Here is a 16,583-nt window from a genome sequence, read left to right on the forward strand (position 1 = left end):
CAGAAAATTTCAGAACGCCAACCTGCACTCGCAAAACTGCTTCTGCATCGGACCATGCGGCAAAAAAGACTGAGGATATGACGTCGGTCATGCGCATTAGTACCCTGACGTACTGACGTCAGTCTAATGCGCCCTGACCGACGTCAGCCATATACTCTGGTATTCGGGCCGACTGGACAGCGGACTACCCCAATGGTTAGGACTGCAGCAATGTGGAATGAAGAACATCAGTAATACCACTAATTCCATGTTTGCAAAAGGAATTTCTATGGTGGGCCCAAGCATGCCAAACAAACACAGGTCTACCATTCTGCAAGCCTCCAGCAACTCAAGTCATCACAACAGACGCCTCAGACTACGCCTGGGGGGCACACATGACGGACAGGTGCATTCAGGGCAAATGGTCCCAAAAGGAAAAGCACCTTCACATCAATCAAAAGGAAATGCTAGCAGTGATAAATGCAATTATAGCTTTCAAGGACCTCCTGCATCCAGGGCAATTATTGATAAGAACAGACAGCACCACAGTAATGTGGTACATAAACAAACAAGGAGGAACACATTCATACCCCCTGTGCAGGCTGGCCATGTCACTTTGGAACATGGCTCTGGAAGGGCAAATCGAGCTTCAAGCACAGTAAGTCCTGTGTTTTTTCTCAGCGATACGTATTCCTTGAGGTTGCTGACAAAAAAAAGAACTGATAATGGTATAAACTTAGTCATCCCTTTTTATTCAGAATGTCCGAGCACTTTTATGGGTTTGGGGATGTTAGCCTATACCTAACATATGCAGAGCTCTGGGAGTTGGGGTGATGACAGACAGTGTACTGCTGATTTCCATTTGATGTCATTGCTATTACAGTAATGACCCTTCTAGAACTTCTACTGTCAGGTTGAATTCTCACAGTACTGTCTTAAAGGTGTGGTTGCTGTAACCTGGTTGGAACATATTAGTGTGATAACTTAAATGGTTTGGTCTAGTAATGTGGAATATAAATGGTATGATGGATCAAAATAAGAGAAAAAATAACTTGTTTACATTATAATAAAGCTTTCTGCAGTGGGTGCTTATCCCCCCCCCTGTGGTTTGGACAGCCTCCTTAGAATAAGTGCTTGCATTTTCCTGTACTTAATGCTGTGTGTCTGTGTTATTCAGGTTGTCCTTAGTATATGGTGGTTGAACTGCTGAGCACAGTCGTGGTGTGTGCTCCAAGTGAGTTCTTATATGCTTGCTGGAATCCTCCCCAGTAGTGGAAGTGGACTGGATTTTTTTTTTTTTAATTGTAGTATTTCCTAGCTGGTCATACTCATTGTCCATGGGGATAAGTGATGACGGATGATGATCTGTCTTCCTGGTAGTGTCCTTGTGTATTTTGGCAGTTGGTTCAGGGCTGTGCATGCAGTGGGTACAGGATGGGGACATTTCTCAAGGAAACAGCTACCTGTTATTGACAGGCCTGCTTTGCTACGAGGCTGAAGCTTTTCCGTAAGTTCCACAGTTTCATTTAGATAATCCTGTAGCAAGATGTCTCTGAAACATGCAACACAACCTAGCAGTTGCCCAGTGCAAAACACATTCTTGCCAATCAGCTGTTACATTGAGTACTTTATTCTGTATTTCTGTGCTTGGTAGATGGTAATGGGCATGTTCTTTTACTGCAGGTTGAATATTATCACTTGTTAGCAGAGAAGATTTACAAAATTCAGAAGGAGTTGGAGGAGAAGCGATGGTCACGTTTACAGAGACTGTCCATTGTGGGTAATCAGCCTGCTGTGCAGACATCTGAAACTCAGCCTTCACCAGTACCATCAGGTGCTCCCATTCCTCATCTTTCACCTCCTGTTTAACCATCTAGTAAGTATTTTGATCTGATTGTTGCGGTTGGCTGTGGGGAGGTGGACAGAAACGATACTTCTTGTCAGCACCCAGAGAGTTGCCATGAGGTTATGGTCAGAAATGCAGTTGGTGTGGTTACTCCACCTGGCCTTAATGGTTTGAGTTTTGCATTTACTGTGCTTATTTTGTGAAAGAAAATGTCAAGATGACATGGACGGACTAGAGAAGTAGACACGTATTGCTTTTTAAACATGTTTGATATTACTGGGATTTATGCTGGTCTGCAAAACAATGTGAGTATGTATAATCAAATGATCACTTGTCTTGGCACCATATTTTTTCTGCATTTTATTGAATGGTTTGCCTGTGGCCATTTTCTTTTTTTTTGAGGGAATGCATGGTGGTAGAATTTGCAGTAAGGGATAATTTGGTAGTACACTGTTTGCTGTTTGTAATGAGATCTTTAGCTTAGATCAGTGTCCCACCACCAAGGCAGTTGAGACTTGGTTTTTAAACTTTAATGCTCAGGAAATTCTGTAATTATCGATGCAGATTATTTTATTAGTTCTTAAAATGCCCTTTATTTTTTGTCTTTAATCTATAACTTGTAACATTACTTCAAGGACTTCCCTTGATGTGTCCTCATTTGTAATAATCTTTTCCACTGGCAACACTTTGGAGTATTCATCCTTTAGAAAAATCAGCTTGCTTAAAAAGATACAAAGTGTGATGTAATATTTTGGCTGGTTAAGTAAGGCATCATCTAAGACCCCCCCCCCCTGTCACATGCAGTATTCAGGCCATAGTCTTTTGTTTTTGGTAAGTGCCAGTGTAGCGGTTATATTGCCTATGCAGGACTCAAACCATTTGTGCCTTTGCAGATTTGGTATGGAGGCATAGCGTAGATAACTGTGACAGCCGATTTTGTTGATGGTACAGAATAGAGAAGCCGTTGTCCTGCTTTGCATGCAGAAGTGACAGCCGTGTTGGGCTGTTCACTGTGTGGCAGACATCATAAATCCGAGCATTGTTGCAACAAGGGCAAGCAGACAGAGAGCATGCTAAGGCCTGAATCTCCTTGAGGTATGTTTGCTATCCAGTTTGGCTTCCCACTCCCATCCCCACCATTTGCAGATGCTGAGTTTGTCCTCAGGTAGGGAAGGGTCTGAAACCTTCACTTATCCTCTGTCTTTTTAGATAGGGAGACCAGTAGAGGTATCCTTCATGGCTTATCCTGTGGGTGTGTATATAACAGACATCTGAGATGAGGCTAGTCCACATTAGCAATCAGGAGAGTAGCCAGAGGCCTTTACTCAGCTTGACATCTTTCCCAGGCTGCTTGCTCTTTCTTTTAGCAGTAATACTTTGCAAGCAAACATCTTCTCCAGATCTGTTTTTGTCACTTTTAAAGCATAATCATAAAAGTAACATTAGGTCACATCATAGAAATGGCAGTAGGCTACAGATATCACTCTTCAGTTTTTTTATGAGAAAACTCCTTATTTCAATGCCTTTTGTATTTTCTTTTATTTGTCTTTATCTGTTTTTCTCAAATAACCAGCAGCCACGTCAACCCCATCTGTTTTTGTCCTACTTATTATGGGTCCTTTTCTTATCTTACCCCTTACCCTCTTGGCATTTTCCTTTTCTAACTTTTTTTGCTGTTATTACTTTAGAGGTCTGGTTTTATTTTTTATTTTTGTTTAGGGTCATGTTAGTATTTAAAAAAAAAAGTTTCTTGGCTGCAAACTTGATATTTTTGTTCTTTGTATTGGAATCACTGTTTCCTGTTCGGCATTTATTTAGTTCTCGCTTATTGAAATTACTTTGTTTTTGGTTTTGCCAAATGTTTTTTTTACTGCAGTTTGTCTTCCACTCAGCGATCTTCAGATTTTCCTAAGCTGTCAGTTTCTGTTGTTTCTGGACATTTCCCCCAGAAGTCTTACCAGGACTTAGTGTGCCATCATTGTCTGATGCTGAAGTAAGAAAAGTTCATTACTTTTTTTTTCTTGTTACAGTAAAGTGACAGGCTCTCTTTTGCAAGATCATATAGGCCTCAACAGATTATTTCTGCACCCATCGAGCTTGATTGCCAGAAGATGATGAGGCATTTATCAAGGTGCAGCAAAGGATGTTTCTAGGCTCTCCTTCCTCCGATATCGCTGTAAGGCCCTTTTTTCTTGCCAAGTTTCTCATTACTGATTTTCAATTTTCCTACCCAGGACACATTCAGGCTTTGGTGCCAGTGTGGCTGAATATTGACCTGGAGGCACTTTCATTGATCTCGCTAGAACTGTGGGTGCCTCATGTGTTCACATGCTGTTGGTCATTGATGTCAGACCCCTTGACATTGATTCTTCTGCTGGCATTAACAGATTTGATATTGCTGGTATCTGGGCAGCCTTTAGCTCCAGGGCTTGGACTTAGTGCATTGTTGTCCGTGTCAGTCCTACTGATGTCACTTGGTCAGCCTTCCAACCTTCTGTGTCAGTACCACAGTGCTACTCTTGTTAGGTAATCAGGGCTTTGACTTCAGCAGTCTGGGTTAGGCTGTCGGTATCAGCAGAGTTAATACCCCAGCCCCAAGAAATGCTGTCAGTTTCACTGACAGTATTGCAGCCACCACTGTCTTTTCCATTCTCTGAGCATGGAGACTCTCCATGTGAGACATTTCTTTGTCTGGCACTTCAGGTACCCACCATTCTGATTTGGTCAAAGGGTTGGTGCCCCTCAAGTTTTCTGCTGTAGGTCTGGTGCAGTACAGTCATGTACATAGTCTTTTGACCAGTCTCCTCCATTGCCTGTTGGGAAGTAGAAGTGTAAGTGGAGGTAGCTGCGTAGAAATTTCTTAGGAGTTGCCCATGCTACAGGTAAGTAAGGATGAGGGTATTGCTTCTTTCAACATCTCTCGTAATGACCCCAATTTCTAGAAAGTTCCAGATATGAAAAGGCAAAAAAGATGACCTACTGCCCAACAATCTCTCATCAGCGCATGCTGCAGGAAACTTTCCAGAACACCCATCCTTCTTCCTTGAAGGTTCCTGCAGTCAGAGATGCTGTGACTGGTGTCTAGGATAGCATGGAAGATCATATTGTTCTCATTGTGAAACCTGGCTGCCAAAATAAACCATTCACTACCGGCTGTGTTGCCAGGCTGCCAGATGGAGACTTGAAGTTTAGGTTGCAGTGTCAGATGTTCATAGGTTCATAGGTTCATACTAGGCTATCTGCCCAGAGAGAGCAAGCAGGAGATGCTATAGGCTATTTGTATTTACTCCTGGCTTTGCACCCCTTTAGTATGGGGAACTATACCCATTATTTTGCTGTGCCTCTGTTGAGCAGTGACACTGAGGTAATCCCTGGGGTATATCTGCGATCTCCCATCCATTGGTCAAGATTTCTCTTGAACAAGGCCAGCGAGGTGCTCTGCCTCACATATACCGGGATTTTATTCCACAGCATAGAGTCTTTGGGTGATGAATCTATCCCTCCAGCGTCCTATTAATAGCCGTGTTAAGGTTTAAGTCTCGCCTCTGGCGGATCGGATCTAGATTTTTGAGGTGAAGCATATTCATCAAATCTGGGTTTGACATGGCCTTGTATGTTAGGCAAAGGTCACCTCTGAGCAGCTGGCGACTGAAGAGCTGGAGTTCTTTCAGTCGGGCAGCATAGACAGATGTTTGAGACCCTTTATCCTTTTGGTGAGGAACTTTGTGGCCTCTCCAGCTGCTGCAAGTGTCGGGTCAGATACATTCCGAATGGGGCATTGTACTCAATCATTGGTCTGATGAGTGATGAGTATAGGGAGACTATGACCTCCCTTGATCTAGATGAGAATCCCTTCATGATAAGGTGGGCAATGTAGAAGGTCTTCCTAACTACTTTAGCTACATGGGTGTCAAATGACAGACTACTATCAACCTGGGTCCCCCAGGTCCCTGATAACTTCTTCTATGCTCAGTGGATTGCCACCTATTTGGTAGCTCGGGGTAACCTTGTTTTTCCGAAGGGTATGACTATGCATTTTTGGCATTTAACTTTAGGCCATGGCTCTGGCACCAGTTATCCGTTTCTGTGTGACCCTTCTGAAGGATATCTGTGTCAGATGTGTTTTCCACTATGGCCCAGTTTGCAGTCATCTGCAAACTTTGTCAGCCATAACCCTCCTGTGTTTGCTTGTACTTGGAAAAGTAGATGCCAAACAAGAGTGGGCCCAGGACTGAGCCCTGTGGTACACCACTTGTGACAGGCTTTGAGTCTGACATGGCGCCAGCAACTCTGACCCTGTGGGTTCTGTCACTCAGCCAGTTTGCAACCCATCTTGTGATGTATGGGTTAACATTTAAGCTGATGAGTTTTCAATGATACCCGAGTGGGGTATTGTATCGAAGGCCTTCGCCAGATCGAGGTAGGCTGTATGGACTGCCTTTCCCTCATCAATGGCTTTGGTGACTGTTTCGAAAAAGTCAACCAAGTTTAGAAGGCATGATCTGCCTTTGACAAAGCCAAACTGGGATGGATCCAAAGTCTGCAAATTCCTATGTCTTTATTTATGAGGTCCATTATGATCCTCCATGGCTTTGCAGATAAGGCTTGTCAAGCTAATGGGCGGTAATTTCAGGGTCGGTGGAGGCACCGCTTTGTGAAGTGGGACCACAGTTGCAGTGCGCCACCCTGGGTGCGTATCCAGAGGTAAGACTATGATTAAACAGCTGTCCTAGCTGTGGGTTTAATTCTCGTTGAGTTCGTGGAGCACACAGCCGGGGACACCATCAGGTCCCATGGATGCTGTGATTTTTGCTTTGGAGAGAGCAGTTCTCACTTGGGCGTTGGAGATGTTTGGGGGGCTGCAATCGCTTGGTATAGATATCTCTCCTTTGGGGGAGGGAGAAGTTTGCACTGAACCTGTCAGCCAGTATGTTGGCAATGTCTGTAGGATCAGTAATCTTCACATCATTTTGAACTAGTTCTGAGCATATCTGGGAGGTTCCTCCCAGGTTTCTAACATAGCTAAAGAAGGCCTTATGATTGTCTTTTGAGTCTTTAGCTATTTTTCTCTCAAAATTTGCTTTGGATGATTTTATGAGAGCTCTTAGTTTTTACTTATAGTGATCAAGGGTGTCTTACCTTTTAAGGATTTTGCTCTATCTTGTAGTAGCTTCCTCCTTTTGTTGTAGAGTTTGTTTATGGCTGGGGTCCACCAGACTGGACGCTTGCCTTTGGTACAAAGAGTCTTTGTTTTGCTTGGGATTGCCTTATCCATGCAGTCCTGCAGGTGCTGGTAGAAGGCATTTGTAAGTGATTCAGCGGCTTGAGTACTGTTTTCCGCTGCTCGGGGCCTTAAAGGAGACCACACTAGTCTTTAGAAGTGTGAAGTCGGCTTTCGAGAAGTTCTTTACTGTGGTCTTTTTTATTTCAGGTGGGGGTGGGATGAGGGGTGGGATGAGGACCTCCAGCGAGATTAGTTTGTGATCTGATCTCACCAGTGAGGGGTATACTTCTGGTGTTGAACATTGTGCTCCCATGTTCGTGATGATGAGAGCAAGTATGTTTTCTCCTCTTGTGGGGATGGTGACTAGTTGTTCCATGGCATTTGAGTTTATGAATTCCAGGAACTTTTGGTGCAGGAGTGTTTGGGCTTGAGTAGTGTTCCCAGTCTATATTAGGGTAATTGAAGTCACCTAGTATGATGGTGTTTGGTGATACATTTATCCCCTCTAGTGTTTTCAGGAAGGCCATGTGAGGTTCCTGAGTTTGTGAGGGTGGCCTGTAACATGCTACAATTTGCAGAGCAGTCTTGCCTATGGTTAATTGCACCTGGATGGTCTCCGATGCGTCGTGCGTTGCCACCAGTCTTGAGGTGTGGGTGTCTTTGATGAATATGGATACCCCCCCTCCTTTCTTGGTATTGTCCGGATTTTGGGGCCTGAACGCATGATAAGAGGTAAAACCTGATAGTGCTGGGGTGCTCTCAGGAGCCTTGAACCAGGTTTCTGTCACCGCACAGACATCGATGTTCTCCATACTGAGAAAGGGCCTCGAGTGCGTGCATTTTGAGATTAAGACTTCTGGCATTGAGCAGCATTACCCTTAGTTTTTTTTTTTTGTGTTCTAGGGTGGTAGGTCTAGAATATGAGCCTTGCGTAAAAAAGGCACTATGGGGGTGGCAGGAGCCTTTGCCAATATGCGCAATCCCAGGGGTGACAGGTGCAAGCCGGCCTTTCCGCCGCAGCCTGGCTTGTCCAGCATGTCATCCCAGGCAGACAGACATTGGATCCCCTTTGAATGACACCAGAGTTTAAGCCAATTGTTAAAGCTGATCATCTTATCTCTGTATTGTGGCATCATTCTTGGTGAAGGTAGGATACTGCTCAAGGTCAGGGTCATACCTGCCTGGGCTACATAATCAGAGAGCTCCTCAATGTCTCTTTTCATGTAGTCCAAGGAGGCCGTGTTGTCCACTTCTAATCTCATCATACTTTTTTTCTTCATAATCCTAAGGATGGTGCACAGAGAGAGCAAGCAGGAGATGCTGAATAGGCTATTTGTATTTACTCCTGGCTGAGTTGCACAGGTTTTGCATTGAATACGAAAACAACTTTTTTTAGTGCCCCCCTTTTGATGAGTCAGCAGTCTTTGGCTTACTAGGTAAAGCAGAAATGGGGAAAATAGAAGAGACGGAAATGTTACAGATGTTGTAAAATGTGAAACTCCTTAATGTATGATGTTCATCGTGCTATGCTGCTGCAGTCATCACACTTGGGATATCCTGCCGTCAGGCGGTCCCGCAGTCGGCCTGAATTCCAAAGCCTTGGTCCGGCGTCGATTGTCGTCGCTTCTTCCTGACGTCAGTGCGGCAGGGGTATAAAAGAGGCAGCCGACGCCATTTTCTTCAGTCTTTCTTGCCATGCGGTGCCCTAAGCAGAAGCAGTTCACAAGTGCCGGTCGGCCAGCTCCTGAGATTTTCGAACAGAATTTCAGCCGAAGTCTTCTACAAAGCTAATTACCCCGTTGGGGAAACTTTTCTTGCCTCAGACCGATGTCAGACAAAGTTAATAATTGCATTTCTTGTGGGAAGCAAATACCTCATAAGGATTTTCATTCTTATTGTATTCCTTGCCTAGGCCCAGACCACGACTTTTCTGGTTGTCAGTTTTGCGCCAGGTTCAATAAACGCACTATTAAGCGTCGGGCTGACACCGCCCGACATTATTTTGGCAGAAAATTCAACTACATTATGTCGTCGGAACCTCCGACAACAGCTATGCTTAAAAAAACGAAAGGACAAAGACAGGCAGCCTAGACCAGATACCGAGGTCTTTGTTAGGCCTGCCGCCGGATCTTCGGTATTAAGTGAGGTGCCTATTTATTTATTTATTTATTTACTATGCACTTAGGGCGCAATGGGACCAGTACCAGAATATTTAAAAGGAAGAGGATTTTACTCCAGAGACATCTGGTACCTGGAAAAGAAGGCACTTGGTGGCCAATACTGGACCTGCCAGGACTCCACCAATTCCTACACATTCCAAAATCCAAGATACTAACCCTTCAAAAACTCTGCCCTTGATCTCTCCAAATGCTTTCACGGTTACCCTAGATTTAAGACTCATACCTGCATATTCCCATAGAGTAATCGCACAGAAACTTCTTGTGCTTCAAAGCAGGTACCAGGCACTGCCAATTCTGTGCTGTGCCCTTTGGCTTGTCTGCTGCTCCCAGGGTCTTCACAAAATGCCTAGTTCCACTGATAACCTTCTGCCCAACAAAAGGGGTCTAAATTTACTCTTATTTGGATGACTGCCTTATCCAGGCAGTGAACCTGAAAAAACTCTGGTCATACTTGCTGATGTCCTATTCAATGTTGCAGTATTCTTTACATATGGGAGTATTCCGCTACTCAACCTGATTTCTGGCTTGTATACAAAAGCTCAGGGAATGTCATCCATAAAAGGAACGTCTACACATACAATCCTCATAACTTTTTCACTGCTGTTCGTAAAGGTTGACTCGTACATTAGGTCTGCTGTTGGAAACTGCATTTTATTCTTCAGCTTCTGATAAGTACCCTGTTGGAGATTTATTTGGTTGCTTCTACCTTTTGTTATTGTTAATGTCATCCAGAAAGGGCAAGTGTAGGTGTGGGAGGCAAATTCCACTTAAGAATAGTCACGAGCTCTTTTGCTAAGGGCCTACCCACGATGATCAGTCCTGTTCCGTTAGGCCTTGGTCCCTAAGACTTTACGTAGTCGTCTGTCTGCCTTGAACCTCTATCTAGAAAACCAAAGGCTTAAGCATTTGGCTAGAGAATCGATGGAGAGTTCTGTGAGTTTCTCTGAGCTGTCCTTGAAGAGGAAGGTAGGAAAACAAACTAGGCCCAAATCCTCTAGAGCTACACCTTCTCTCTCAGACATACCCTTTGAGGTTGGTGAAAACTCGGTGGTACGGTCGGAGGTAGGGTCTGTCTGTCTGACAGAAACCGCATTGTAGGCCATCAGGAGTTGTGATCCGAGCACATCTGAGGCTATGTAGACATCTGGTTTGGACGATTTGGGGGAACCACAGATACTTATTTTGGAGGACTCTGGGAACCTGTTTTCTTTGCAAAAACAAGCTCCGGGTGTTAGGCCTACTTCTGGCCTTGGTCCTGTCCTAGAGAAACCTGCCAAAAAGAAAAAAAACTAAATATTCCACAGTGCCTAGTACTCCTACATCAGACTGGGAAGTTTTTTCTCAAGGTCTTTTCAAGGTCTTTTCAAGGCCTTGATGGCCCTTGAACCTACAACCTCAACTTCTCCTATTTCTGATCCTACCTTCTCTTCCCCTGTGCTGCCGTCGGTTCCCAGGAGTCATTCTCTGCTCTTCCAGCCTAGGAATCTGATTCTGATGGGTCTTCCTCCGATGAAGACTCTCTAGCTTATTCCACTCAGGTTCCTTTCCCATTGGACTATGCTTCCCCAGAGGAAGAGTCTCGTGGTGGTGACTCATCCATGGAAGAACTCTCTTTTGGAGAAACAGTAAGATGAGGGAATTCTTTAAGTGGGACTCTTCCCAAATCACAGATGAACAAAACAGATATTACGACCTGCTTCAGTTGGAGGCACCTGCAGCTATTCCTCCAGTGCTTCCAGCCATCCTAGATGCCTTTGCATATACCTCCAAGACCCCAGACTCACAGGCTTCAGCTCCTAAAAGACCTGACTGTTTTTATAAGGTTCCTGAGGATTGCAAATTTCTTTTTAAGTGTCCCTCAGCTGACCCAGCTGTGGTTTCTGTCACCTCAGATAAATCTTCTCGTGTTGTCCCTTCCACTAAATTACTCTCCTCAGATAGGGAAAGTAAAACTTTGGAAAGGTTAATAAAGAAGTTTTATACCTCTTCCACCCTGGCTATCAGAGGTATTAATTACCAGACTCACATGTCTAGATATTCTCTAGCTTTGCTCTTCCAAGCTTCTCAGGCTCTTTACCAGCTTTTTCACTCAGAAGCTAAGTCCTTATCTCTTTCTTTATTGACTGCATCTTCACAGGTTACTAGGCATTCCATTAAATGCAACTATGATGCTGTAGAAGCTTCCTCCAGGGCTGCAGCGTCCACTTCTCTGCTCTTAGGAGATGCTCTTGGCTGCGTCTACAGGCTCTCCCAGATGACATCAAGGCAAAATTGCTTGATGCTCCCTTGAATAATTCTGCTCTTTTTGGTAAGGCTGCTGCAGAACTTTTTAAGACTCTGAAGGAAAAAGGTAAGGAGTTCCAGGACTTAAACCAACTGCTAGTTTCTCCTGTTCCAAAATTTCATAGGAACTTCCCTGTTAAATCTCCTTTTATTAGGAAATCTTCTAGGTCTTCTTCTTCTGCTCCCTCTGGTTCTAGGGCATGTAAATCTGCTAGGAGACCCTCCTCAGTCTAAAACTGTGACTTCTGTTCCATCTCCCCAGCAGCCCTTTTAGTCCAGACAAGGCTCTGTGTGATATCCAGCCCTAACTTCCTAATCATACTCCTCTGTCTCTTCGACTTTCTCTTTCCCTTTCAGCCTGGAAGGAGATCACTCAGGATTCCTGGGTGATATCCATAAAAAACTGCTACTTTATGACTTGGAAGTCTCTTCCCCCCCCTTTCAGGGGATTCTTCAGCCTCCCTCATATCAACTGCATCTGTTTCCTCAGCTGCTAGCTCAGCTTTCTCTCCAAGGCATCATTCAACCTCTCCCTTTAAGTCAGCATATACAGGGCATTTACTCCAGGATGCTCCTGGTTCCAAGAAACGATGGTCCTTGTAGACGCATTTTAGACCTCTCAAAGTTGAATACCTTCCTGGTGGTGCCTTTTTCAGGATGCTATTCCTACAGTCTATTCTCCGTCTTTTTCCTCCTCAAGCCTTCTTAGGCATCCTTGAGATCCAGTGAAGTTATCTGCATATTCCTATTCACCATCACTTCAGGAAATTCTTAAGTTTCTCAGTGGGTTCCTGGCATTTTCAGTTCTGTGCCTCGGCTTTTTGTCTTTCAACTGCTCCAAGGGTCTTCAAAAAGTGTCTGGCCCTAGCTATTGCCAACCTTAGTTTAAAAGGTCTTCAAGTTTACCCTTACCTGGACAACCTCCTTTTTCTGGCCAGAAGTACAGGTCTTCTGCTTCAACACCTAAAGCTAGCTGTTCCTCAAGGCTTGGGGTTCATAATAAATTTCAAAAAAATTACTGTCACCCATCTCATTTTTCTAGGCTGTAGGTTCAGGACAGATTTGATGATGGAGCTTTCTCTGAAGGAAGAAATAGTATCACTCATTGCTTTTATGGAATCTCTTGTAACTCTTTCCTCCATCACTGCCTGGGAGTTCCTGAGACTTCTTGAGTTCATGCCTCTACAGTTCCCATGTTGCCCTTTGCAAAACTTCCCATAAGGAAGTTCCATTGGTTTCTGAAAACAGTCTGGTCCCAACATGCTCTCTGTTGGAGACTGTTATTCCTCTTCCCTGCTTGAAAGCAGAGCTTTACTGTGAATCCTAGGTTACCCCTTAACATTCTTCAACCAGTACAGGAACTTTATACAGATGCCTCAGATTTAGGATGGGTAGCATCCTTTGTTTCCACAAAGGTTCAGTGCCTTTGGGTCCCCCTCTCAGGGGAAAGAACACATCAATATCAAGGAAATGAGGGCACTGATTCTTGCTTTACAGACCTTTCACCCTGTGTTTCTAGCAGGACCCCTCAAGATTCTCACAGATAGTACTACAGTCCTTTGGTACATAAACAAGCAGGGGGACACAAAATCTTATCTTTTCATTGTCACTTAGCCATCAAAGCATGGGGGTTGGCTATTCAGTACAAAGTCTCACTGCATAAAGTGTACTTTCCTTCTGCTCAGAACTCTGTGACAGATGCATTAAGCAGATCCATGACACAATCCCACGAGTGGATGCTTCACAGGGATGTGTTCCAGAATCTAGTTCACTGGTAGGGTGCTCCAGAGATGGATCTATTTGGCCCCCCTCAGAACAGACATTTTCCATACTGTGCCAGGGTCCCTCACCCTCAGACTTGGAAGGTGGAAGCCCTATCATTTTCACAGAAGGGGATGTTTCTTTATGCATTTCCCCCTTCCCTTTTAAAAATTATACAGAACAAACCAAAAATCTTGTTAGTGACTCCCTTTTGGCCAAGACAGCATTGGTTTCCTCTTCTGCAGTTAGCCAAGGGCCATCACTACAAGTTACCTCACCGGATGGACCTACTCACTCAGGACAAGGGATCTCTGATTCACCCACAGCTGTCAACTCTTCACTTGACCTTATGGGTGATCAACTTTTGATTCCTTTTAGGCACCTTTTCTCTAAGGATCTGCTTTGGGTTTTGCAGTAGGGCAGGAAACCCAATACTAGGAAGTCTTACATTTCTAAGTGGACAACATTTTCTATCTGATGCCAAAAAGGACCCCTTTTTGGCGGATATTCCTTTTGGTGTTATCTTACCTGTGTGAGTTGCTTAACAGTGGTCTTTCTTATTCCTCTAAGGTCCACTGTTCTGCCTTGTCTTGCTTGCCTGTCTTTAACTCCTGCATTAGCTTCCAGGCTTGAGGTTAAACTCTTCTTAAAAGGCGTCCTACATTTGAATCCTCCCAGGAAAACAGTTCCTTCTACTTGGGATCTTAATTTTGTCCTGGAGAAATTGACTCTGGCCCCTTTTGAAACAGTGGCCTCTGCTTCTCTAAAGTTTTGTTCTTTGAAAACAGTGCTTCTGGTAGCCATTACTTCTGCCAGAAGGGTTTCTGAGGTCAGGCATTAATGGCTTAATTGAGAACCAATCCTTCTTTTATGCCTAAAGTGGTCAATGATCTCTCCTTAAATCAAACTATCCAATTGCCTACTTGTTTTCCCATCTTCACAGTCTCCTAGTGAGAGAGTTTTGCATTATTTAGATGTGCACATCCAGCTAGAATCCATCAGGAAAACTGATAGACTATTTATATCCTTTCATCCCAGGGCTCTGGGTTTGCCGGTTTCTACCTTATAACACACCTAAAGACAGTAATGCAGAAGTTCTTATTTCTAAAGTACAACTTAATTCTAGTAAATCCATGTACATCTTTTGCATCTACCTATCTCCTGGGAACAATATATCTACACTTGAAGACATACTTAATTGGGCAGCATCAACCTTCCCACAAGAAACTATAATTCTTGGTGACTTCAATATTGACTGGAAATGCTTTGCTACTGACCACCCTACTTCTCATATCAACCTTCATGGTTTCTCACAGACCATCACCTCCCCAACTAGAATTAACAAACCAACCAAAAAAGAGAGCACCTTGGAATGGATCCTTATTAATAACCACCATCAAACTTACAAAGTAGGTGTCCTCCCTGACGATGTAAGTGACCACTCCTTGACCTATATAATCAGGCAAAATATTGATATCCCACACCAAACATCATATAGGACTATACGGTCAAATAAACAGTTTAACCAAAGGTTATTCCAAACTGAACTTAGCTCTTGTGATTGGTCTCCCCTAAAAATCCTCCCACTTGAAGAGGCTGTTATACACTTTAACTCTACCTTCTTAAATATCCTTGACCAACATGCACCAATACGTACTATCAGAACTAGGTCTAAACCAGCCCCATGGCTCTATAAAGACACCAGGAAAAAAATGTTACTCAGAAATAAAGCCTGGACTAGGTGGAGAACTACAAAAAACTTAACAGATCAACAAACATTTAGACAAATGAGAAATATGACAAAAAAGCTATACTTTCAGACAAAAAAAACTTTTACTGTAAAATGCAGCAAACTAACTTAAACAACCCCCAGAAATTCTGGGCAAGTATCAATAGTCTGTTACACCCCAGTCACTGCAGTACACCAACCCCAACTGGTGCTAATCATGAAACTCCCAACCAAACTGCTAATGCGTTTAATACCTTCTTTACCGAAGCCATCCAATCTCTAGCCAGCCGCCTAACCCCTGACAGCTCCAGCCTTCCTAACCTCATCTCCAGCTCTCTTCCTTCTTTCCTATTCCAACCCATCTCCACTAATTTCATCCACAAACTCATTCTAAAACTTAAGCCTTGTACTCCTGCTGACCAGACTCCAGCACAATATCTGCAAAAAGCTGCCAAAGCAGTAGCTTATCCAACATCAATCCTAATAAACAAAACCATTAACGAGGGAACCATCCCAGTCATCTGGAAAATCTCACACATTATCCCCCTACATAAAGGAGGCAACTCAAATGAATACTACCGACCTATAGCCCTACTATCTCCCTTAGCAAAAATAATGGAAAAATGTATTCATCATCAACTTCTAGACCCCTTACTAAAACAATACCTACTTGCACAAAGCCAACATGGCTTTAGACCATACCATAGTACCACTACAGCCCTCTTATCTTTCACTGACACTATTAACAGAAATCGCAATAATAATACTCTCTCTTCAGCCCTATTTATTGATCTGTCAAAAGCTTTTGATATGGTTAACCACACATTGCTTAACATTCTTAAATCACTTTCTCTCGATACTCTAGCTGTACAATGGTTTAGCTCCTACCTAAGTGACAGACAGCAAGCTGTTATGTGGGACAATAATCTATCATCCCACCTACCTGTTATACTAGGTGTTCTCCAGGGCTCTATTCTTGGTCCTTTATTATTCTCTATTTTTATTAATGATCTCTGCAAAGCTACTCCTCATGCAACCTGTATACAATATGCAGATGATTCAACAATAATCTGCACAGCCAAATCTTCATCAGAACTACAGTCCTTAACTCAGGAAATGTTTCACACAATAGAGTCATGGTTCTTAAAATGCTGCCTCCTCTTTAATCCTAAAAAAACTAAGCTCCTGCTGTTTACCCCTACCCGGAAGCACATACCTATTGAATTCTCTGTTACTTCTAACAATGGTACCCTCATATCCCCTGACACTACCACTAAGCTTCTAGGAATTACTATAGACAACAACCTTAACTTTGACTCCCATATTAATAACACAATAAAAACAGTTAACAGAAAAATGGGCTCTCTATATAGAGTCAAATCCTTCCTCACTCCAATAGCTAGATCTACTATTGCCCATTCTCATCTAATCTCAACACTCCTTTATGCCTCACCAATCTATACCAATCTGTCAAAACATAATTGTCTCAAACTAGCTACCTCCTATAATAACATTGCAAGATTTGCCACTGGTAATCCCTATAGAACCCATCACTGTAAGAATCTGAAACAACTAGGATGG

General features: G+C 43.4%; 1 long non-coding RNA gene across 1 annotated transcript in view; it reads left to right on the forward strand.

Moving 5' to 3' along the window:
• The first annotated feature begins 597 nt into the window (after positions 1–597).
• LOC122809281 overlaps positions 598–16,583 on the forward strand; it is a 38,566-nt gene continuing 22,580 nt past the window's right edge. Inside the window, exons 1-2 of the long non-coding RNA XR_006365886.1 lie at positions 598–637; positions 1,663–1,855. This is a non-coding gene — a long non-coding RNA (uncharacterized LOC122809281). The remainder of the gene's footprint in view (positions 638–1,662; positions 1,856–16,583) is intronic.

This window comes from Protopterus annectens, chromosome 8.part0 (genome assembly GCF_019279795.1).
Source record: "Protopterus annectens isolate FY-2018-M chromosome 8.part0, PAN1.0, whole genome shotgun sequence".
Lineage (NCBI taxonomy): Eukaryota > Metazoa > Chordata > Ceratodontiformes > Protopteridae > Protopterus > Protopterus annectens.